Below are 25,884 nucleotides of genomic sequence, written 5' to 3'. Positions count from 1 at the left end.
ATAAACTTTCTTGCCCTGAACGAAAAGATAACCGCTAAAGGAAAAAATGGGAGAACAATGTAGATAGTAAGGAGGAAAACTGGCTACCCAAAATGGCAAGATCCTACGTACCAAGGGGTAGAAGAGATGTCACTCGACTGAGGAAAGGGTGGAGGATTGCTGGAATTGATCAGAGGTCCACACCTTGCAGGAAAAAAGAAGAAGATTACTTCCTACATATCGTCACGTGGTTACTTCATAACGTAGCAGCTTCACTGCGGGCGGAGGAGCAGCAAGGCAGGAAAGAACATCCGAAGGAAGTGCTTTTTCTTTTGTTGCGCAGCCCAAGCTTACAGCCCCGAGAAGAGCCGCATGAGTTGAAAACCACGAAGGGAATTATTCTGTCATTAATACACCCTGCCCCCCTCAACTTTTCAACGGTGATATCGATAGAAAGCAATAAAAGTGACCAAGGATCACAATAGAGGCTGTTTTGCAATTATTTACCATGACGGTAAGCAAGGACTGCTGCAGACACCGACAAATATTACCGACAAACGCAGATATTTGTCACTATTGTAACATTCCTGCCTCATTTTGTTGTTTGTTGTTTATGAGAGCCCACGTTTTGCTTTTAATGAACAAAACATGTTATGGTACGGAATTCTCTATTTCACATTTTATGAGAATATAAACGGTTTTAAAAAGACAACATCGAATTCTTCTTGTTCTCCTGCAAAGGGTGCTTTTCGTCAATCCGCTGTAAATCGCGGATCTCGACACGAGAAGGAGAGGAGCTGAGTTAAAAATGCCGCTACAACATCCTCTTCCCTTTGAGGATAATGAGAGCGCCAGAAGAAGGTTGTTGATTCATTTTAACGGCTGGGACGACAATCGGCGGGCGGACCCTCCAGAGCGGGGTCCGTCGACGGCTGCAATTACGACGGCTCCTCCGCCCCCGCCTCCCCCCCCCCCCCCCCACCCGCACTGCCGAGGATCTGCGCGCCCCGCGGGAGCCACAGGGCGGGACGGGGAGCCGGGGGCCGTCTCCCCTGCCGCTGCCAGCCTGCCCACATTCGCAAGTACACATGATCGTTAAGCCACCATTGTCACTGTCTGCCCGACTGTTCACACTACGTGATCGCTCAGCAGAAATGCTACCGACCTTCCTCAACACCAGTTCCTTCAAAAGATACTGCTTCCCTCCGTCAACGATGAATGGGTGCGGATCTGTAAGCCAATACGAAACATCATACGACGGGTATGATTCATAAAAGGAAGCGACAGTAAGTTTAGTTGTCCTGACGTTGCTTTCTACCTCCCTCTTCTCTTTTCGTTCTACTCATTTACGATTGAGTAATGAGGCGTCGAGGGTCTTCTGTGGAGCATAGGGAGCATAGACTGAGATGCAAAATCTAGAGTACTTCGGGATTTTTAAAGTTGTACCTGTGTATGTACGCAGCCACCATTAAAAAGATAATAAGTAATTAAAGTTTTTCTCATAAATGGTTCCCTGGTTCTCTGTTTCAGTACTATATATTATTCAATACGCATGGTGCTGAAAATCTAGCACCAATTTGCATATCATATTGATGACACTGACTAGGACGTCTTGAGTGCGAGGTCTCGGTTTCAATCTTTAGTAAAGCTCATTTGAAAATGTTGTGTGGACAATTAAGGTAAGAAAAGTATTATCTACCAATGACCACGTAGATCAAGAGGGCGACAGAAAACGAGTGTCTGGGAGGTGCAGAGATCAATCTTCTATGGGACACATGTATTACACTTCACAAAACAAACCAATAACTTGCACCATGGACACCAAATGAAAAATGGTGCGCCACAGTGATTATAAAGGGTTCGCACCGTCAAGATTGAAGGCGAAATCCTTGACAGTTACAAATCATGCAGGACGTTGGGCTAAGTACCTGCTCTTAAAAATGCATATAGAATCTTATTGGTGTAACAGGATGATTAGAACTTATGGAATATGATGGCATGCAATCCAGTGCGAAACAGTCTGCGTGGAGCTTGTCATAAAAATGGCTATTCTTTAAAGCGTAGCTGCACATAGTGAAATAATGTGTTTTATAAGCACAGAAAAAAAAAATCCAAAGGCTGAAATTTTACAGTGGTTCCAATGCAGTCTCATACACTTTTCAAGGGGGATGTTTTGCTCTAAAGGAGGCGAGGAATCAAGAAAAAATTGGACAGAAGCAAGGCTCATACCATAGCTAAAGTTCTATTCTGCTAATTTTCCCATTTGTGCTTGTGTGACGTAAATATTCTCTACTGCCGTAGCAAGAGGACGCACAAGAAGAAGAATCGTGGGGGGCAGAGCAGTAGTATAGGAAAGTCCGTGTCACCCCACTATCCATTGTTGTCCGATGTATCCGAGATGTCTGCGATGAAGTCATTCAAGATGGCAGCCTGTAGACTTGGCAACAGATAGTTCAACTGGGATACCTCCACTAACCTATGTCATCCGAACACCACCTCTTACTAGGAAATGGCGGGTAGAGGATTCGGCCTGTGCTGGACATGTCTTTATTCTGCATTCAGTCTTTATTTAAACAATTTGAGGCACTATCACCATCCAGTGTGTTCGCCACGAGGTCCAGAGACCAACTGACCTAGTACACAGTACCACCACTAGAGAGCACTCTTGTCCATTTCGCGACGTAATCCAAGATGGCGGTCTGGGGTGGGGGAAATTGGCGGCAAACAGTGTGTTCACCACCAGGTCTGGGCCTAGTACCACCATCAGAGGGCGCTGTTGTCTGTTCTGTGACGTAATCCAAGATGACAGGGAAAATAGCGACAAACAGTGTGTTCACCAGGGGGTCCAGGCATAGTACACAGTACCACCACCAGAGGGTCCTGTTGCCCATTCCATGACATAAGCCAAGATGCCCAAGATGGCTGTCTGGAGGGGAAAATGAGTCAGCCTGCACTGGACTGCTGGTGAGAAGAGAGAGTGTACTTTATTTATTTTGGAACAATTTATTAGGGATGTATTTAAGATAGTATATTTATCACACTGATAGAAAACACATGCTTGATATGCTTGGGGTCAAGCCACACAGACTACAGACCTGTAAACTAGTCATAAATTATGCTCTACAGATGCGCAAACAATTCTTAAATTACCGAAATAATTTCAGTACACAGCACACAGACATGCAAACTCCACCCAAATAATGCAGTACACTGATGTGCAGACACAAAATCAAATCGTAAATTGTCCAAATAATGCATAGCACAGCCTACAGACCTGCTCGCAAAATAAAGTAATAGACACACAAACAACATGCACATGCACCACCTGCCACCCCCTGGCCACTGGGCTGCACAGGAGGCTACCGCACACACTCCCAGAAGTCGGGTCGTGCAGGCAGCCCCTTCGAAGTGATGTGGCCATCAGCTGCCAAGCCACACACAGGTGCCCATTCGGGACCCTCAAGCATGAGGTGGCAGTATCTTTTTCATACTTGACACCTGAGAAACTCCTCTCTAAATACATGATTACCTAGGCACCATTGCTGACATGACCGGACAGGAGTGAAGACCTATTTGCAGAGTGCAGACGCTTGAAGGGCATGTGTGTGTCGACACCGCCATGAGCCACCGCCAGATGCAAGCCAGAGTGAGCCATCACTCTCATGCCACTGTCGATGGCATGTCAAAGTCACAGTTAAAGTTCTTCAAGTGTTATAGTGACATTACATGTCTATCTAAATAAGCGCCAAGTCATCCTCTGGGCCGTGGACGAGTGTGTTCACCGCTACTGGTGTGATCCCTCTTGTTACATGCAGTCCAGCAAAGACCTAATTGGTGAGTGATCATCCTTACAGACGCTGGAGAAATCCGTTCTAGAATAGCACAGGGTACATTGTTCTTCGCGATCCTAACTGGACATGTGTGACGCACATGCTGACATCACAGATTGTGCAATAGAATTCTGTTCGACCACTCGCTATTGTAACGGGACATTTGTGATGGGTGGCTGAAGCTTTGCTGCAGATAGCTACATACCATCACAAGCACATCTAGTAACATTCTCAATGTTATATTGAAGTCTCATGGCTATCTAAAATATGAACCAAGTTGAACTCTCGAAAATTGTATAGTGTCCAAGGAAAACTTGAAGTGCGGTTTTGTGGGACCTTTTGTGATGTCTCAGCTTGTCTGCCCGGAAATTCTTGCCCTAACAGAACCTGTTTACGAAAATAGTGCAGAATAACGCCGAATGCATTCTTCCTGATGGTCCTAACGTGGCACCCCATCCATCACACCTTTCCCTTCCTGCTTTCAACATACACAAATGTTCTCACGGCTATGTAGAGAATCCTATATCCCAGCACAAATGATGTCTTGTGAATGAATCGAACATTATGATTGGCTCTTATCAAATTTACACGCTAAATTACTGATGCCACTGGTGTAGAAGAACAATCTGCCTCTTTTTTGCCAATGACCTCAGCAATTTGGTCCCACAAGACCTTACCACAAACTTCCAAATTTTCCTTTTCTTCTTTCTGCGGACGAGATATTAAGTCGCAAAAATCTATTTTATGCAGGTAGCGATATTTCACCCACAGTTAAACCTTGCAAAGTGCCCTACATATCGTCAAAAATGGAAAGACTCTTACTCAATTACACTGCTATATCACTGAGGACAGGAGATTGAATACTAGAGCATGAAACCGATCTGCAACCCCGCAATATATCACTGTGTACCATGTCGATGTAATAAACGTACAATTCATATCCAGCACCATCCATAAATCGCCCCTTTTACATGATTCGTATAGCTATCGACTGCCAGACGCTCGTACATACACCACAAAGACAGACAGCACCGTATATACTTCTCGCAGCACTAGATATTTTCCCGCAGCCGATGGTCACATGTCATCCACTTCCAACATGTGACCAGAGCGCCCTCAGTGGACCGAAGTCACTCTCAGAACTGTTCTACAAATTCGGGCTCATTTCCCCTCAGCACAAATGCGTTACTGTTTCTGATCCAGACCTGCTTGCTTTCTTTTCTACACCCATTTCCATACCCTGGGATTACAAGAACACAATTATTTTTGTGTGGTTTGCCATAATGTTATACCATTTTTGCTGTACTTCTCGATATCAAGCACACATCAGTATTGTACCGATCGCTCATGCAACATAATTCTGAAGATATAGACCCCAAATTATTTCTCTACAAACCCTAAACTTTTGTGAGGTGGAGCGTGCTGTAAACTACTGATAAGTAGAAACCTAACCCCTCTGTGAAGAAATTTACCTGAGAACTCGAAAAAAATAGATCAAACTGGTATTTCCAGTCGCGAATACCGATGTCGGTGATGTAAAAAATTCCAAGTCATCCCTATAATTTACAAAGTCCATTAAGGTGTTTCTCATGTCTAGAGAAAACCAGCAAATGTGTCTTCCACCTGTCTTCCACCTGCTAGATGCATACACCACAATCGATGTTCCATCAACTATATAAAGGCGCGAAATGCGCAGAAGCAGCCAACCGGACAATTTACATGGAAGGGAATAACAGTCCAGCGCAAACACACGTCCATATTGAATCTTCTCAAAAAATTCCACGCGACGTATTAGTTCGCTAAATAAAAGCGGGCAATACGGTTATGTCAGCTACATCCCTACACTCCAACAGCTTCTACAGTTAACGGGAAATGTGAATCATTCCCTTCACAAATCACTGGCGCTGAACGCCAAGCACGCATAGACAGAATCGTCCTAGGGGAAAAAACCAGCCTCATATAGATTTTATCCCTATACTTACAACTAAATGTTACGACAATACACACACACACACACACACACACACACACACACGCACACACACACATCAAATGAAGAACATCAAACACAATAGAAACAAAAGACACGCAATCACACAACAAAAGTTGGCACCACTACACACCGAAAACACACGTATGTTGGTCATCAAATAGAAGTGAAAGTGAAACATGCGATGTGACAAATGTGGATGAAACAACACCAGAAATCGGCCAGCTGGAGTATGAAGACTAACAAATACATCTCCAGGACCACACACATTGTTAACAGCGCTGGAAATCGTAAGTAACACCGAACGATACATTCACAATACGGGACTCGTGGTACAAAAGTTGCTTCTAACCTAAAAAGCAAGAGAAAAACACGACAAAATGTAATATAGCAACATGTTATATCTATCACATAATACGTTTATTGTATGTATTAAAAGAAACATGTATTTCAGGCCATTGACGGTGCTTCCCAAATAAAAGAAGCGAAACGCGTATGGCAAGAAACAAACTGCCTTCATTTAGTTGTATAGACGGTAAATACCTCCACGAATACTAAATTACCTTTCAGGATGTGTTTTACCTCTTAAAAATGACATTGGGTAGAAACAAAAAAATATGTTTTGGGTTATTTTGACTCATTTACATGTCTGCCAAGTTTAAAAGAGATGGTTTATATACACATAGGAATGTTCTCTTCTGCGTACCGTACATTTCGCCTTGAGCGATCCATCGACGCGTCTATTAGAGCGGCAACGGTAGCTGACGCCCAGTGGTCGCGCAGGATAGCGCCGTTTTGTTTAGAATGTCTGCCCTGATTGCCATTTTAATTGTAAAAACAGATAACAATGACGAAACCTGCATCATTCTGTCTATTCATGCATATGCTAAGCTTGCATGTACTCAAATGAATTTAAAAGTTTCTTGGTTGCTATTATTGTACGCTTTGATGTATTCTGTGACAAAATCAATATTCTGAAGCTGTTATCTTAAATTGTCCAAATTCAAAACTGTCTGGTTCTATCTATAAAATATTCCCGAAAGAAACTGCATAAAAAATGAAATCATACTGATTTGCTACTGTCTAGTTAAACATATATAAAAAATAGGTGTACCTAAAATGTTCAGTGAATGTTCTCAGAAAATAAAGGAAAAAAGAGTTACAAACAAAATACCTTTATTGACCTTCAGAGTTATCATCATTAGCTACAGCACACTTTTGACAGACTGTGAGGCTGTTGGAGGCTGCCAACAAACACTCCTTGTGGAAGCGCTCGAAGAATCGTCGTCACACGTTGTTGGATATTTTGCATCACTACAGGAAAAGAGGCCTGGTGCCATCAATACGATCCGGAGATCAAGAAAAGGTGTTCATCGTCTTCCCCGCCTCCAAAATGAAGTCGGCTGACAAAATCCAAGATTAAGACAATATTATCGCCTTTCTCCACAGTTAGGGCTTCATCCATAATGAATTTCTACCCTGGATTGGAGGGAAAGGCGATGAACACCATGTCACTGATTTTCGCTTTGTCTCTGGATTGTACTGGTAGCACCAGATCTCATCCCTTCTAATGATGCGGATACCCAACAACGCCTGTCCAAGGTGCTTCGAGCGATTCCACGAGTAGCTGACAGTTTCCAACAGCTTTACAACCGAAGTCAGAAGTGTGTTGTAGCTAATGGTGACTTCTTTGAAAGCGAGTAAAAGTATTTCGTTTGTAACTCATATTTCCTTTATTTTCTGAAATCATTCAATGAACTTTAGGGACGCAGCTAGTACGATGTTCGTGATACTCCAGCTCACGGTCACATAAAACGAGGCAAAAGCCCTTGCGCAAGTGTTACAAAGATGCTCGCAGAGCTTAAACGGGAATCCTTGGGAAATGGACATAATCCTTACTGTTGGGAAAATTTAAAGAACATGAATTCGAAAAAGACGATGCGGCGATTACATTGACATCCGCGTATATCTCGCTTAGCGATCATATGATAAAGATAAGAGAGAAAAGGGGAAAAGGGCGCAGGCACTCATTTTCCCTTGCTCAGTAAGCGCATGGTATAGAAAAGAATATTGATAATATTAGTACGGTGACCCCTTCGCCATGCACTGTACAATCGCTTGCGGAGTATTTGTATGGATATAGACCACTACCTAAAAACATTTAAGTACTGCATGACATTAGCTTTCTTTGGATAACAAATGCCTCATTGTCACAACAAACGTAGTATTCACCAGCAATGTGGCATAGACACCCTGTGAGAGATAATGATATCAAGTTCCCAAAAGGATGGAGTTGGCAACACTATGGGAATTGACAACACTGCACCCATGAGGTAGTTTGGAATTCTGCTCCCGTAAATAATTACTTAAATAAGAGATTAGAAGATACTTTTAAATGTGTCCTTTGCTATAAAAGTAAGTGTAATTACCTTAGTGTAAGTATTAGTGTCGTGTGAAAAAAGGTAAAAAGGTGTCAAACGCGTATTTTCTTATAGTGCTACAATCGTAATTTTAGACTTAAATTTAAGGGTGAGAATCGTACGAGAAGAAGAACAAAAAATTCCTTTTCTATCGGTTTCACTGTATCTAGCGTTAAAAGTAACCAAGTGGTTACTGTTGTGGCAGATAAGTTAAACAGGGAATGTTCTGAGAAGATCGTAGGTTATAGTCTTACTGGGGAAGGGAATGGGATGACCAGTGGGCATCTTTAATGGAATTGTACGGTATGCCAGAAAGACTGGAAAATCGAGGAACAGAAGGTGAAGATTTTTGCCCTTCAGGCAGAGTTGGAAATCACGTGCAGTTGAAGGGGAAAAAAAAGGAGTGCTGGGAAATGTGGCAAGCAAAGGGCAAACAGGGGAAAATTTTGTTTGCAAAACGAACAGTTTGGCTGCTAGGCAGCAGTCATTGGAGGGTTATATGCCAGCAGTTACAGGAAAAATTTTCTGTAGAGTACCAGGTCACAAGTTTTGCGAAACCAGGTATTAGTCGTAGCCAGGTAACAGAAAACTTAAAACAAATGTGTAAGGATTTCAACAACGAGAAACAATAAGGATTTCAAGAAAGAAAATTTGAAAAGAATAACAAAAATTTTCTTTTCATTTGTTTCATTGTATCATATTGTAGTTGAGGTTACTGGAAACAGCCTGGCTAAAAAGGAAAAATACAGTGTTAGAGCTAATCTGTACAAACGAAGGTGCAAGCATACGGAATAGGTTCCCAGGTATGTGATGGCTCGAAGACTTCTCCCGTAACAGGATCCAGTGTGTTGTCCATGTTGAGTGTTCGTCCGAGGCAAGGGTAATCAGAAGTCTGCGGCGGTTTGTTGATGATGCTGTGGTGTATGGGAATGTGTTGTCGTTGAGTGACTATAGGATGCAAGATTACTTAGACAAAATTTCTAGTTGGTGTGATGAATGGCAGCTAGAGCTAAATGTAAAAAAATCTAAGTTAGTGTAAATGAGCAGCAAAAAATCTATAATGTTCGGGTACAGCATTAGTAATGATGCTGCCTGATGCAGTCACGTCGATTAAGTACCTAGGCGTAGCGCTGCAAAGCAGTATGAAATGGATGAGCATGTAAGGACTGTAGTAATCTACTCTACATCCATCTACATCCATACTCCGCAAGCCACCTGACGGTGTGTGGCGGAGGGTACCTTGAGTACCTCTATCGGTTCTCCCTTCTATTCCAGTCTCGTATTGTTCGTGGGAACTTCAGTATGCCACTGTGTGGGCTCTAATCTCTCTGGTTTTATCCTCATGGTCTCTTCGCGAGATATACATAGGAGGGAGCAATATACTGCTTGACTCCTCGGTGAAGGTATGTTCTCGAAACTTCAACAAAAGCCCGTACCGACCTACTGAGCGTCTCTCCTGCAGAGTCTTCCACTGGAGTTTATCTATCATTTCCGTCAGATCATAATGTGCCGAGAAGTTGGAAAATCTGTTATGGCAGTTACTTTTTCTACATCAGGACAGATTCATTGTTTCAGTTAACTATGTGGCCTGAGATTTTTGTTTCTTTGGTGACAAAAAGGCACTTTCTCGAAGTCCGGCATAGATCTGTGTCATGAACACACTTCAGCACAGTCTTCAAGCAACTTAATGGCTCTTTATATATATTCAAGAAAATTAAAATATCATCCAGGTAACAAAGACACACCACTCATTTAAGATGTCGAAACATGTTGCCCACTATGCATTCAAAGACGGCTGGAGCACTGCATGACTCTTCATCAACAACACTGAGTCAACCAGTGTCCTGGTTCAGCTGTATCTCTGCACATATCCTTAGGGACAAGTTGTGACTGTTCATGGCAACTGATTGATGACCTAGAGAGTTTCTTGTCCACTTGTGGTGGATATGATTGTTGCTGCCACAGAGATTTATTTTATGAGGCTGAGAACCCTTCTGGCTTTGACAGGAGCTTCACAGTTTACCTGAGCATCCAGGTTGTTTACTGGAACTCGTCTTATTGACAGCAATGGCATATCTTCAACAGTAGACAATGCTGGTGATATGGGGAATGTGCGATTCCTGCTCATGAAGATGATGGCATTTGCATAGCCTTATTGGACCCATGCTGACTGCTGAATGCCAAGACATGCGGCATCTCCAGCACTCAACAATTGGTGACCAAGTCGATAAATGAAGAATGGTAATTAATTAGGGTATTCTAAGGAAACTTTTGCATTTATATTTGCCAACATTTTTTCACCCTACCAGAGGCAATGCCCAGGTGGACATTACTTAACTGCCATCCTGCATAAAACACCGAGTTATTGCACACCTGGTTATCATAGCAATCAGTTGTCACACTTGAAGCTATGTATTTTTTGTGCCAGTGGCTGTAAAAAGCTGCATTTTTTGTGGATAGACAATTTTTCTAGATGGATGAAGGAACAGAGATTGGAGTTTTACATCCCATTTGCGATGAGGTAATTAGAAATGGAGCAAAAATTCAAATTGAAGAAGAATGGGAAAGGATATTACAAATCAGTGGCCCGACAGGGATAATGAACTGCCATCCTCACATAAACAAGTTCAGTGTCTTACTACTGTTCCACTTTACTTTGTTTAGATGCAAGGTAAGCTTCATCACAACTCTTGTACGAAAGGCATTCCTGATATACACATGTGTGGTTATCTATCATGGAGGAACAAAGGTAGGTAGGTTGGTTGGTTGGTTGATTGGGGGGAATGGGCCAAATAGTGTGGTCATCAATCCCACCAGACGAGTGAAGGATAGGGAAGGAAATCGATCATGCCCTTACAAAGGAACCATCCTAGCATTTGCCTGAAGTGATTTAGGGAAATCATGGAAAGCCTAAATCACGATGACCGGACGCAGGTTTGAGCCATCATCCTCCCAAACGTGCGTCCAGTGTGTTAACCACAGCACCATCTTGCTCGGTGAAACAAAAGTGCTTTTATATCTAATTATCAGCTTTATCAATTACTTAACTGCCTACAGAAATTAAACACGTCACCAAACATAATTTTATTATTTACATGTGCACTTTTAATAATTTATCAATGGTAATTAATCCTACAAAATATTTATTTATCAACACATACTTACTAATGCAACCAGGATGTAATTTAAGACATTTTGCAGTAATGAAGGCGAATGGTCGACTTATGTTTATTGGGAGGATTTTGGGGAAGTGTGGTTCACCTGTAAAGGAGACCGCATAATGCGACCCCTTGTTAAGTACTGCTCGAGTGTTTGGGATCCGTACCAGGTCGGATTAAAGGAAAACATCGAAGCACTTCAGGCACGGGTTACTAGATTGGTTACCGGTAGGTTGGAACAACACACAAGCAAAAAAAAAAAAAAAAAAAAAAAATGGTTCAAATGGCTCTGAGCACTATGGGACTTAACTTCTGAGGTCATCAGTCCCCTAGAACTTAGAACTACTTAAACCTAACTAACCTAAGGACATCACACTGTAGCGCCTAGAACAGCACGGCCACTCTGGCCGGCTGTTCGTCAAGGGTTGTGGGCGGTTATCGCACGACGTTTTCAACTTCTGTCGATGAGAACTACACTTCCCTAGACCGCCAGGCCCGACACCCATTTAAATGGGAACACAGCGTTATACGAGCTATTTAACCCGAAACGATCCATACGTCCTTCCGAAGTTTTTGTCATTCCTCCTAAAACACTTTGAAAAGATGCGGTGGCTTGGTCAAGATACGCACAACTTCTTGTGATAATGTGACTTACGAGAACAGAATGGAAAGTGGCCACGTGTGAAGCTGAACATAAAAAACTAATATCATAAATACCAATTTATTGTCTCATCTCAAATAAATGTCTCTGAAGTATGGGCGCCTGCTGTCATAAATTCCTTGCTCTGAACTGGATGCGAAGTCCTATTACATACCTATTTATTATTATTTTTTGTCTTTTAGGTAATCAAAATCTTAATTTACAATGTAGTGTAACATTCTGAACATTTCTGTTGTTTTAGTCTAAATGATGTACTTTTATTTCTTGTTTGATGTCTGCTTCGCCTTATATTGTATTCCTTGCAGGGTAAGAGGAGCGTTGAATTTCGTAACTTCCCTTAAACTAAGTGATGTTCCGTACTGTGTACATACTACAGACAAACTCCGTTTATGTGATGTTAGTTCACAAGAATAGATATCAAAAAATCAATCATCCAAATATCACGGGGTAGAGGGGGGGGGGGGGGGGGGTTACTTCATGCCCACTTTTAGAAATTGATGTAATCGAGTCACGCACTCCATACTATACAATTTTGAAAAAATTATTGTTTTTAATCATTTATTATACCAGGTTCCATAACTGTTTTGAATTTTTCAGTTAAACATAGGCGAACCAAAAAATATAAACATTAATAATAAATGTGACATTTCACAAAAAATTTCATTTATATTTTCAAGTTCGGGTCCCTCAGAGTTCAAATAGTTCAAATGGCTCTGAGCACTATGGGACTCAACTGCTGAGGTCATTAGTCCCCTAGAACTTAGAACTAGTTAAACCTAACTAACCTAAGGACATCACACACATCCATGCCCGAGGCAGGATTCGAACCTGCGACCATAGCGGTCTCGCGGTTCCAGACTGCAGCGCCAGAACCGCGCGGCCACTTCGGCCGGCTCGGGTCCCTCCTTACACATCTATCTATATTTCAAAAAATATGTTGTATAAAACTTAACAATAATTAACAATATCTGTATTGACAAACTGCCTATTGGCTCCTGTCTCGGGTTCTTCGGCCGACGTTCATCTAATGATTTTACTGACGTTTCGCCAGCACGAGTGGCTGGCATTGTCAAAGCTTCACCCTCCATTGCCGGCAATGGTGGGTGAAGCTTTGACAATGCCAGCCACTCGTGCTAGGGAAACGTCAGTAAAATCATTAGATGAACGTCGGCTGAAGAACCCGAGACAGGAGCCAATAGGCAGTTTGTCAACAAGTGGCCACGAAAGCTTTAACAATTTTTTAATATCTGTATTTTTTCAATATTTTTTGTTGTGGTCATAAAGTAGCCCTCCTCTAGTTGTACACATTACGGAAAATGCGTTGGTACTCCAAAGATTGTGCTAAAAGATATTTTCAGGTTCAGATTCGATTTAAAAAGGAAGTCGTTAGTAAACCTTTTTTAATTTTTTTCTGTTGGGCATGAAGTATCCTCCTCTCCCCCTTGGTAGTACGCATTATGAAAAATACGTTGGTATTGCTAGGGTTAAGCAAGAAGCTTCAACGGTTATCGAAAGTGTAGACTATACAGTAGTATACAGAAAATAAAACGGGGACTTACATTACGTTGTACACGAAATGCTGGTGAAGTTTTCCAGTGACAGACATAAGTTAATGATTGCCCAAAATTTCGACACCTTATACTCATGTAGCTGCCCCAGTTTAGATAAAAGTTACTTACGTGGATCATGGGGAAGGGGACGGTAGTGTTGAGAAGCGAACGTCATTAAGTGCGAATTTATTCGGCAGGATAAACTAAAAAGGGCGAGTTGGTACGCCGCCCGAGAATCTAGGGAAACCTCCTGGAAACCTTGGTTGGTACAGGGAGGATTAGAGCTGTTGGGGTCTGTTACTATGACAGCATTGTATCCCTCAAACACATGTACTCAATGTATTTGTCTGTATAGCTATTTGTGTGTGTCACAGTGTAAATTCGAAGGTTTACTCAATGTGTATAGTGAAGTACACTTGCCTTCTCGTGCTGGACCACTTTATTCCAAGACATTGCATTCCTCTAAAGTCAACCAAAGCACATAGTAGGCAGGCTGTGTTTCGAGTATCAACCGATGAACACCATCCACAGGTTCCGGGACTTTTGGAGAGCCACGTGGGGATGCGGCTACGCGGCGGTTGCTCCCCCGTGGCGGGTGGCGCTGTGTTGGTTTTGCGCCAGCTCCCTGGCTTGTTCCCTCAGGTAGCGGCGGCACCTGTTGCAGGCAGCGCGCTCCGCCCTCGCTGACCATACATCAAGCGCGGCGCCCGCCCCTAGCGCTGGTAAAGAATCCCTGTGAGATGCCGCGGGGGCCAACCATTCCCGAGCGACTGCAAATAGCTGAGAAATGTACATCGCGAATATTTTCGTAATGACAAGAAATATACAGGGTGTTACAAAAAGGTACGGCCAAACTTTCAGTAAACATTCCTCACACACAAATAAAGAAAAGATGTTATGTGGACATCCGTCCGGAAACGCTTAATTTCCATGTTAGAGCTCATTTTAATTTCGTCACTATGTACTGTACTTCCTAGATTCACCGCCAGTTGGCCCAATTGAAGGAAGGTAATGTTGACTTCGGTGCTTGTGTTGACATGCGACTCATTGCTCTACAGTACTAGCATCAAGCACATCAGTACGTAGCATCAACAGGTTAGTGTTCATCACGAACATGATTTTGCAGTCAGTGCAATGTTTGCAAATGCGGAGTTGGCAGATGCCCATTTGATGTATGGATTAGCACGGGGCAATAGCCGTGGCGCGGTACGTTTGTATCGAGACAGATTTCCAGAACGAAGGTGTCCCGGCAGGAAGTCGTTCGACGCAATTGATCGACGTCTTAGGGAGCACGGAACATTCCAGCCTATGACTCGCGACTGGGGAAGACCTAGAACGACGAGGACACCTGCAATGGACGAGGCAATTCTTCGTGCAGTTGACGATAACCCTAATGTCAGCGTCAGAGAAGTTGCTGCTATACAAGGTAACGTTGACTACGTCACTGTATGGAGAGTGCTACGAGAGGACCAGTTGTTTCCGTACCATGTACAGCGTGTGCAGGCACTATCAGCAGCTGATTGGCCTCCACGGGTACATTTCTGCGAATGGCTCATCCAACAATGTGTCAATCCTCATTTCAGTGCAAATGTTCTCTTTACGGATGAGGCTTCATTCCAACGTGATCAAATTGTAAATTTTCACAATCAACATGTATGGGCTGACGAGAATCCGCACGCAGTTGTGCAATCACGTCGTCAACACAGATTTTCTGTGAACGTTTGGGCAGGCATTGTTGGTGATGTCTTGATTGGGCGCCATGTTCTTCCACGTACGCTCAGTGGAGTACGTTATCATGATTTCATACGGGATACTCTACCTGTGCTGCTAGAACATGTGTCTTTACAAGTACGACACAACATGTGGTTCATGCACGATGGAGGTCCTGCACATTTCAGTCGTAGTGTTCGTACGCTTCTCAAAAACAGATTCGGTGACCGATGGATTGGTAGAGGCGGACCAATTCCATGGCCTCCACGCTCTGCTGACCTCAACCCTCTTGACTTTCATTTACGGGGGCATTTGAAAACTCTTGTCTACGCAACCCCGGTACCAAACGTAGAGACTCTTCGTGCTCGTGTTGTGGACGACTGTGATACAATACGCCATTTTCCAGGGCTGCATCAGCGCATCAGGGATTCCATGCGACGTAGGGTGGATGCATGTATCTTCGCTAACTGAGGACAATTTGAACATTTCCTGTAACAAAGTGTTTGAAGTCACGCTGGTACGTTCTGTTGCTGTGTGTTTCCATTCCATGATTAATGTGATTTGAAGAGAAGTAATAAAATGAGCTCTAACATGGAAAGTAAGCGTTTCCGGACACGTGCCCAGATAACATATTTTCTTTTTTTGTGTGTGAGGAATGTTTCCTGAAAGTTTGGCTGTACCTTTTTGTAACATCCTGTATATCACACGATGCATTTTTGTTATAAATGCAATCGTAGCACCATTGTTTAAGGGGTTTGAGTATTTTTATTTTAATGTAATAACACCAGTTATTGTAAATGGTTAAATTACATTAGACATCAGTTATCGAAAATTTGTCACAGTTTCGTACAACTTTCTGGTAGCTAAGAGGAAATACGACCCGTGTTACATCCTTGGCGGCACTGTCGAGATTGTAAGCAGTAGTAAATAAACAAAAATATAATTCTACCGGAAGGCCGCGTCCGACTTCTGCAACACCATACAGGGGGCTTTCACTAGATGTCGTTAGTGATTTACTGTTGCGTACTGAAAAGGTCGCGCAGATACATTGATCTGTGGATTGGAGTAATTTGAGGAGACTGTTTCCAGAATTGCGGCTACTTGCTTGCTCACCCTATCACGAAGTGATAGGCGAAGTGGGCAGTGGCAGAACAATTTTTAAGGCGTTGATGCTAGGTCATGATAGATGCAGGGAGCAATGAAATAGCGAACTCTGAGTAATTGTTCCAAGTGCTGGCCGGCTATTGCAGCTAGCTAGCTACTAGTGTCTCCATAGATCTCTAGACCTGAGAAACGGGTTCTGGGACAAATTACGTCCTCTTTAAAACATTTCCCGTCCCCGCCGCACAAGTACGTTCAAACTATTCTGCCGAAATACTGAATTCGGTCTTCCGAAGTTGCGTCACCGCGGAAGATAGTGACATTGTCCGTCTTTTCAATCGTCGTGCGAACGTCCAAATGACAGATGTTGAGATAACCGATCTTGGAATTGAAAAGCAGCTACTATCGCTTGGTAGTGGAAAGGCTTCAGGACCAGATGAGATACCTATAAGATTCTATAGAGATTATGCGAAAGAACGTGCTCCCCTTCTAGCAGTAATTTATCGTAGATCGCTTGAGCAAAGAAAGGTACCTAACGACTAGAAAAAAGCGCAGGGCATCCCTGTTTTTAAGAAAGGCCGTAAGATAGATTCACACAATTATAGGCCTAAATCGTTGACTACAATCTGTTATGGGACGTGTTTTATGCTAATGAATTACATCTCCTCTATAAAAATCAACATGGATTCCGCAAACAGAGATCCTGCGAAACTCAGCTCGCTCTGCTCCTCCATGAGATCCATAGCCCAGTGGACAACGGCGCTTAGGTTGATGCCGTGTTGACTTCAGGAAGGCATTTTGACACCGTCCCACACTGCCGTTTAATGAAGAAAATACGAGCTTACTGAGTATCGGAGCAGACCTGCGATTGGATTCAAGATTTTCTTGCGATAGAACTCAACACGTCGCTCTTAACGGAACTAAATCGACAGATATAAAAGTAATCCGGAGTACCACAGGAAAGTGTGATAGGACCGTTGCTGTTTACAATATATATAAATGATCTAATAGAAAGAGTCGGATGCTCTTCAAGGTATTCGCAGACGATGCAATTTTTATACCATAGTAGCAACGCCAGAAGATAGATGCAGAATGACCTGCAGAGAATTGATGAATGGTGCCGGCTCTGGCAATTGACTCTGAACGTAAATAAATGTAACATATTGCGCGTACATTGGAAAAGAAATCCACTACTTTACAGCTACACTATTCATAACATCCAGCTGGAGACAGTGTGTGCCGTAAAATATCCTGGCGTAATTTTCCAGTGGGACCTTAAGCGGAATGACCATAGTGGGAGAAGCAGACACCAGACTCAGATTCGTCGGAAGAATCTTAAGGAAATGTAACTCATCCACGAAAGAAGTGGCTTATAAGGCGCCTGTTCGCCCGATTCATGAGTATTGTTCGTCTATCTGGGAACCCTATCAGGTAGGACTGATAGAGGGCATAGAGAAGATCCAACGAAGAGCGGCGCGTTTCGTCACAGGATCGTTTAGCTGGCGAGACAGCGTTACGGAGATGCTAAACAAACTCCACTGGCACACGTTACAAGAGAGGCGTTGTGCATCACGGTGAGATTTACTATTGAAGTTTCGGGACAGCACTTTTCAGAAGCCAGACAACATACTACTTGCCCCCACATACATGTCGCATATTGACTACGAGGAGAAAATTCGAAAAATTAGAGCCAATACAGAGGCTTTCCTACAATCATTCTTCCCGCGCACTATTCGCGAGTGGAACAGGATTGGAGGGATCAGATAGTGGTACCGAAAGTACCCTCCGCCACATACAATTAGGTGGCTTGCTGAGTATGATGTAGATGTAGATGAATCACTACTAAATGCCTTATTATGGTGTAATGATGTAAAGGTCTGATGTAAATATTCCCGAATGTGTAGGAGGGCGATGTCTTGGGCCATGAACTTCAACGCCGAGTCTCACCGAATACAGATATACGGACTCCTAAACTAACCATGGAAGAAACATAGTGACGGTCGTGTCAAAGATATACACCAGCCACACCGTTCTCTCTTCATTTTCCTTCAGCCAGTTCTGGGCGGTAACATGCATTATTTAGCAGCCCGTTTCAAGTCTTCCAAATTATTGAAAAACACAGAGAATACAGTCATCCCACATACATACCCTTTATTGACTATGAGAAGACTTTTGATAAAGTTAACACAGTTAAATTATGGGAAATTTTAGAACAGAATGGTACACCCCAGCGTCTAGTAAGTGAATTTCAAAGTATATGCACAACAAAATTAAAGTACAAAAAGAAAACATATTTGCAAGGAACGTCTGTCAAGGAGTGAGACATGGCAGAATAAAGTAGTACACCATTATGAACATTATAATAAAATTATAAATACAATCATGTTTGCAGGTGATCAAATAATCTTAGCAGAAGGAGAAGACATATTACAGAGACCAGTTTGGTCCTTGTACATGGTAGTGAATGATTATAATATGATAATATCTAAAGGTAAAACTAAGATAATGTCGTTCCATGGTAATGAGCATTTAAGAGCAAAAATAAATACTTTTTATATACCTGGAATGTGAGGCCTCATATCACACACAATGATCAACAATAAAAATTCCAAAAATGCCAGTAGTTGTTAGAAACTATAAGCCGTACTCTCCTCAAGGAAATTAGAAAAGAGATAGTACTAAAATTCTGTAATGTGATGGCAGTCCCAGTTCTAATGTATAGGTCAGAGACTGGACCCTAACCGTCAGTCAAAGGTGGAGCATTGAGGAGCAGAGATGAGACTTCTAAGTCCTCTAACTGGTTCAAAACTTACAGATCTGATAAAAAATAGTGAAGTAAGGTATGGGTCTCAAAAGCATACTTCAGAAAATAGATGAGTATAAGAAGACGTGACGTGGGTGTGACGTCATAAGCGAGTAACTGCGTGTGAGATCGCTCTCTAAGTTTTTATATACAGGGTTATTACAAATGATTGAAGCGATTTCACAGCTCTACAATAACTTTATTATTTGAGATATTTTCACAATGCTTTGCACACACATACAAAAACTCAAAAAGTTTTTTTAGGCATTCACAAATGTTCGATATGTGCCCCTTTAGTGATTCGGCAGACATCAAGCCGATAATCAAGTTCCTCCCACACTCGGCGCAGCATGTCCCCATCAATGAGTTCGAAAGCATCGTTGATGCGAGCTCGCAGTTCTGGCACGTTTCTTGGTAGAGGAGGTTTAAACACTGAATCTTTCACATAACCCCACAGAAAGAAGTCGCATGGGGTTAAGTCGGGAGAGCGTGGAGGCCATGACATGAATTGTTGATCATGATCTCCACCACGACCGATCCATCGGTTTTCCAATCTCCTATTTAAGAAATGCTTCTGCTTTAGCCTTTTCCGTAAGATTTTCCAAACCGTCGGCTGTGGTACGTTTAGCTCCCTGCTTGCTTTATTCGTCGACTTCCGCAGCTACGCGTGAAACTTGCCCGCACGCGTTCAACCGTTTCTTCGCTCACTGCAGGCCGACCCGTTGATTTCCCCTTACAGAGGCATCCAGAAGCTTTAAATTGCGCATACCATCGCTGAATGGAGTTAGCAGTTGGTGGATCTTTGTTGAACTTCGTCCTGAAGTGTCGTTGCACTTTTATGACTGACTGATGTGAGTGCATTTCAAGCACGACATACGCTTTCTCGGCTCCTGTCGCCATTTTGTCTCACTGCGCTGTCGAGCGCTCTGGCGGCAGAAACCTGAAGTGCGGCTTCAGCCGAACAAAACTTTATGAGTTTTTCTACGTATCTGTAGTGTGTCGTGACCATATGTCAATGAATGGAGCTACAGTGAATTTATGAAATCGCTTCAATCATTTGTAATAGCCCTGTATTTTTAGGTTTCAGATACATATCTTACCGGTTTTTGTGATAATATTTGCTATATAAGTGACTTATTAGTGGTTTCTTCATTCACCTCTGCCTTTCTTGTGTTGTGACCTGATATTTGTGAGTGTTTCGTATCGAGCAACGTAACCTCTTACCTGTGTTTACATTCCGCGCTGGCCAGTTGCAGCTGTAGCGGCGCATCGAAAGCTAAGTACTAATTAATTGTTTATGTATAGTGGTTTATTTAGGAACTTTAGTAGTCTTCAACCGGTGTTTTTTGTGTTTTCTGGTGAAATAATTTCAGAAGAATCTTTTGGGAACTGTTTTCAGCTTCGTTACTGTGTCATTAGACTTTTGATTCTCTTTCTGTATTAGTCTTTTGTTATATTCAAATTTGTTGTTTATTAATACTGTTAATAATAGTAGTTACTTCCCTTGTAGAGTAAGATTGTAATTATTGTAGTCAGGTTTTTAACATCTTCTTATTGTAGTAGCGGAACTTAGAAAAAGTAAAATTTTACCATGAGTGAGAAGTGTGGGCTTTGCCGTAGGTTCGTGAGTAGTGGATTGCGGTGTGAGACTTGTTCGAAGTATTTTCACTGGGGGGAATGCAGTGGGGAAGCCAGTGGGCATTCTGGTGAGATCCTCTCCTGGAACTGCAGGTTATGTAGCAAGAGTAAGTTGATAGAGGAGCAGGAGCGTGAGATCTGTGCCCTTCAGGTGCAGCTGAAAAACGCACAGCAGGAGCTAGATAGGATGAGGAGGGAGAAGGGGGTTGGGGAATGGGAGCTGGCTGTTGGCAAGAGATCTGCTAGGAGAAGAAGATTTTCAGATAGTTTTACTATTGGTGTTTACAATAGATATGACCAACTGTCAGAGTCTAGTGGAGAGGAATCTCTAGTAACTGTAGATGTGGGAAGTATGCAGCAGACCTCAGTAGTTACGGTGGCCAGAACAGTTGCAAAGTCGAAGAGGAAGAAGAAGGTTCTGCTGTTAGGTAGTTCTCATGGCAGAGGTGTAGGCCAGCAACTGCAGGAAGTGCTGGGGAGTGAGTACCAGGTCACCAGCATTGTGAAGCCTAATGCAGGATTGGCTCAGGTGACTGTTAACATAGGGGGGTTATGTAGGGATTTTACTAAAGAGGATCAGGTAGTGATCGTGGGTGGGGCTGGTAATAGTATTGATAGGGATGGGGAGTATGACATAAATGGTGACCTGGAAAAGATAGCCACTCAGACTGGCAACACGAATGTGCATTTCGTGGAACTGTTTCAGCGTCACGATCGGCCTCATCTTAATACAGCCGTCAGGCGTAATAACATGAGACTTGGGGGTGCGCTGATGACAGAAAGCATGGGTCACATTTCAGTGGTGTCGGTGGAGTCTATCAGCAGGACGGGTTTCACTAGACATGGCCTGCACCTCAACAGGTATGGGAAGGGGAGTTTGGCAAAGCTTATAGGTGACAGCATAGGTGGGGTTGGTGGGATCACTCATGGGAAAATTGCTGCAGTAGTGGGTGTTAGAGCTGCACCTTTTTTAGATTGAAGTCAGCTGATAGGTATTCCTGCTTAAGGGAAGTCTCTCTAACAAAGGAACCACTTCTGACAAAGCTTAGGTATCCGAGTAATGAGGGAATTAGTATATTTCATCAAAATATACAAGGTATTAGAGATAAAGTTAGTGAACTGCTTATAGATGTTGACTCTGAAATTATTGGTATATCTGAACACTTCTTAGATAAGGAGATAATTCAGAGGCTTCCTTTACCAGGATACAGGTTGGCTGGCGGCTTTTTGAGGAGCTCTTTGCGCTGTGAGGGAGTAGCCATGTATGTGAAAAACGGCATCCCATTTGAGTCAATTGATGTTTCAAAGTACTGCACTGAAAAGGTGTTTGAATGTTGTGCAGGTGTGGTTAAATTTAATGGAGCTAAACTTCTAACTGTTGTTATTTATAGACCCCCCCAGACTCCGATTTCACAACATTTTTGCTAAAGCTAGAGGAGGTTCTTGGTTCACTTTATAGGAAATACAAAAAGTTGGTTATATGTGGTGACTTCAATATTAATTGTATAAGTGATTGTGCAAGGAAGAGGATGCTGTTAGACCTCCTTAATTCATATAATCTTATACAAACGGTATTCTTTCCAACGAGAGTGCAAGGGAACAGTAGAACAACCATAGACAACATTTTTGTTCATTCCTCATTACTAGAAGGGCATTCTGTTAGCAAAAAGGTGAATGGCATTACAGATCATGATGCACAAATTTTAACTCTAAAAGATTTTTGTGCTGCAACACGTGTTAAATATAGTCATCAGCTGTTTAGGAAAACTGATCCAGTTGCTGTAGAGACATTTGTAAACTTTATCAAGGAACAAGAGTGGCAAGATGTTTATAGCGCTGATACAGTAGACGATAAATATAATGCTTTTCTTAAGACTTTTCTCGTGCTATTTGAAAGTTGCTTTCCGTTAGAACGTTCAAAACAGGGTGCTAGCACAATCAGGAAGCCTGGGTGGCTGACTAGAGGGATAAGAATATCTTGTAGAACAAAGTGGCAATTATATCAAAACTTTAGAAACAGTCAAAATCTAAATGCAGTAGCCCATTACAAACAGTACTGTAAGGTGCTTAAAAATGTTATTAGGAAGGCAAAAAGTATGTGGTATGCAGATAGAATAGCTAAGTCTCAGGATAAAATTAAAACCATATGGTCAGTCGTAAAGGAAGTGGCTGGTCTGCAGAGACAGGTCGAGGATATAGAATCAGTGCATAGTGGGAATGTCCGTGTTACTGATAAGTCGCATATATGTGCAGTATTTAATAATCACTTTCTGAATATAGCAGGTGAACTAAATAGAAACCTAGTCCCAACAGGGAATCATATAGCGCTCTTAGAAAAAAGTGTTCCGAGACTGTTACCTGAAATGCTCCTCCATGATACTGACAAGAGGGAGATTGAGTTAATAATTAAATCACTAAAGACCAAGAACTCTCATGGATATGACGGGGTATCTAGCAGAATACTGAAGCATTGTTCTATGTATGTTAGCCCAGTACTTAGCCATATCTGTAACTTTTCCTTTAGGAGTGGTCGGTTTCCTGACCGATTAAAGTACTCGGTAGCGAAGGCACTTTATAAAAAGAGAGAATTGATAATGTTGACAATTTTAGACCTATTTCTATGTCATCGGTCTTTGCTAAAGTTATCGAGAAGGTTGTACATACAAGGTTACTGGAGCATTTAAGTTCACATAATTTGCTGTCAAATGTTCACTTTGGTTTCAGAAATGGTTTAACAACTGAATATGCTATATTCTCTTTTATCTGTGAGGGTTTGGACGAATTAAATAAAAGGTTGCGAACGCTAGGTGTTTTCTTTGATTTAACGAAGGCTTTTGACTGTGTTGACCGCAAAATATTACTGCAGAAGTTGGACCTTTATGGAGTAAGGGGAGTAGCTTACAATTGGTTCGCCTCTTACTTTAAGAACAGAAAGCAGAAGGTAATTCTCCGCAATATTGAGAGTGGTAGCGATGTTCAGTCCCATTGGGGCACTGTTAAGTGGGGCGTTCTCCTAGGGTCGGTACTGGGGCCACTGCTGTTTCTTGTTTATACAAATGATATGCGTTCTAGTATTGCAGGTGATTCAAAAATATTTCTGTTTGCTAATGACACCAGCTTGGTAGTGAAGGATCTTGTGTGTAATATTGAAACAGTATCAAATAATGTAGTTCATGAAATAAGTTCGTGGCTTGTGGAAAATAATTTGATGCTAAACCACAGTAAGACTCAGTTTTTACAGTTTCTAACTCACAATTCAACAAGAACCGATATTTTGATCAGACAGAATGGGCATATTATAAGCGAGACGGAACAGTTCAAGTTCCTAGGCGTTCGGATAGATAGTAAGCTGTTGTGGAAAGCCCATGTCCAGGATCTTGTTCAGAAACTAAATGCTGCTTTATTTACCATTAGAACAGTATCTGAAATAAGTGACACTTCAACACAAAAGGTAGTCTACTTCGCATATTTTCATACGCTTATGTCGTATGGTATTATGTTTTAGGGTAATTCTTCTGATTCAAAAAGGGTATTTTTGGCTCAAAAACGGGCTCTTCGAGCTATATGTGGTGTAAGTTCGAGAACCTCTTGTCGACCCCTATTCAATAGTCTGGGAATTCTGACATTGCCCTCACAGTATATATTTTCTTTAATGTCGTTTGTTGTTAGCAATATTAGCCTATTCCCAAGGGTTAGCAGCTTTCACTCAGTTAATACTAGGCAGAAATCCAATCTGCATGTGGAATGCACTTCCTTGACTCTTGTGCAGAAAGGAGTGCAGTATTCTGCTGCATCCATTTTCAATAAGCTACCACAAGAACTAAAAAATCTTTGCAGTAGCCCAAACACTTTTAAGTCCAAACTGAAGAGTTTCCTCATGGCTCACTCCTTCTATTCTGTCGAGGAGCTCCTGGAAGAGCTAAAAAATTAAGCAAATTCCAGTGTTACATTGTTGATTTTCATTATTTAAACTTACGACTTGTCACCTGAATATGTTTTTTTATATTTCATTTTATCTGCTTCTAATATCGTGTTATAATTTCATGTATTGACTCTTTCCATGACCATGGAGACTTCTCGTTAATTTGGTCCCACGGAACAATAAATAAATAAATATATAAATAACATGAACACATTCAACGCATGCCAGAAGAACGAATACCTAAATTAATATACAAATAAACGCCACAAAGGACAAATAATGCAGGGCGTCCTAAAAAGAGATGGAAATATCAGTGATATTCTACTTGAAATTGGAACAGGTAAGGATGCCTAAACCAAAATTGGGTTTGATGGTGATGGTGATGTTTCAATTAGTCCAGAAAATTAAGAATGTACTGCTGGCGGTATGACACATACTCTGTCCTCTTAATGTGGCGTAAACGTCACCGGAAGTACCTTTCATATCATAGTTAAGGGATTCAGGGAACAGTTAAAAATTTGATTTGGTGAAGAACAGCCCCACGAAAAGGATCAGATTTAATTTTGAATGAATTTTATTTATAGAGCCATATGTTGTAGGTTTTGCTGCGAGTGAGGCTGTATCTTTACACGTACTATAAAACGAACAATTCATACTTCACTGTACGAAAAGTTCAGTTCGAAAATAATGCGACTAGGATAAAGAGAACGTTTATACATCCAAGTTAATAGTGAAGAAGCAGTAATCAGCACCAGTCCCAATAAGCGAGAACAGTATGTCGCCAATAACTCAATGTACAGATAGCGAGGGCTCGTTTATTTTACGACTCTTTGTACGTTTTAGCAAAACCACTTGCTTGAATACGGGATACGGTGGCAAGTTTGTGTGATGAGTCCAGCGATTGGGGCCCCAGGAGTGTTACATTGAGGGGTGGCACACTGGTAAAACGTTATAGTCGGAAGACGGCAGTTTGAGACCCCATCTAACTACCCAAACAAAAACTCCCGTGCTTTCCGTAATTTTTTGTCGGCAGATGCGGGCATGGCTCCTGTGAAAAGAACACAGCCGATTTCTTTCTCAGTTCTAGATTACTTTTCGTCCTTTAAGCACTAGTCGTCGACA

Source organism: Schistocerca serialis, chromosome 1, assembly GCF_023864345.2.
Source record: "Schistocerca serialis cubense isolate TAMUIC-IGC-003099 chromosome 1, iqSchSeri2.2, whole genome shotgun sequence".
NCBI lineage: Eukaryota > Metazoa > Arthropoda > Insecta > Orthoptera > Acrididae > Schistocerca > Schistocerca serialis.
This window is presented reverse-complemented; position numbering follows the sequence as displayed.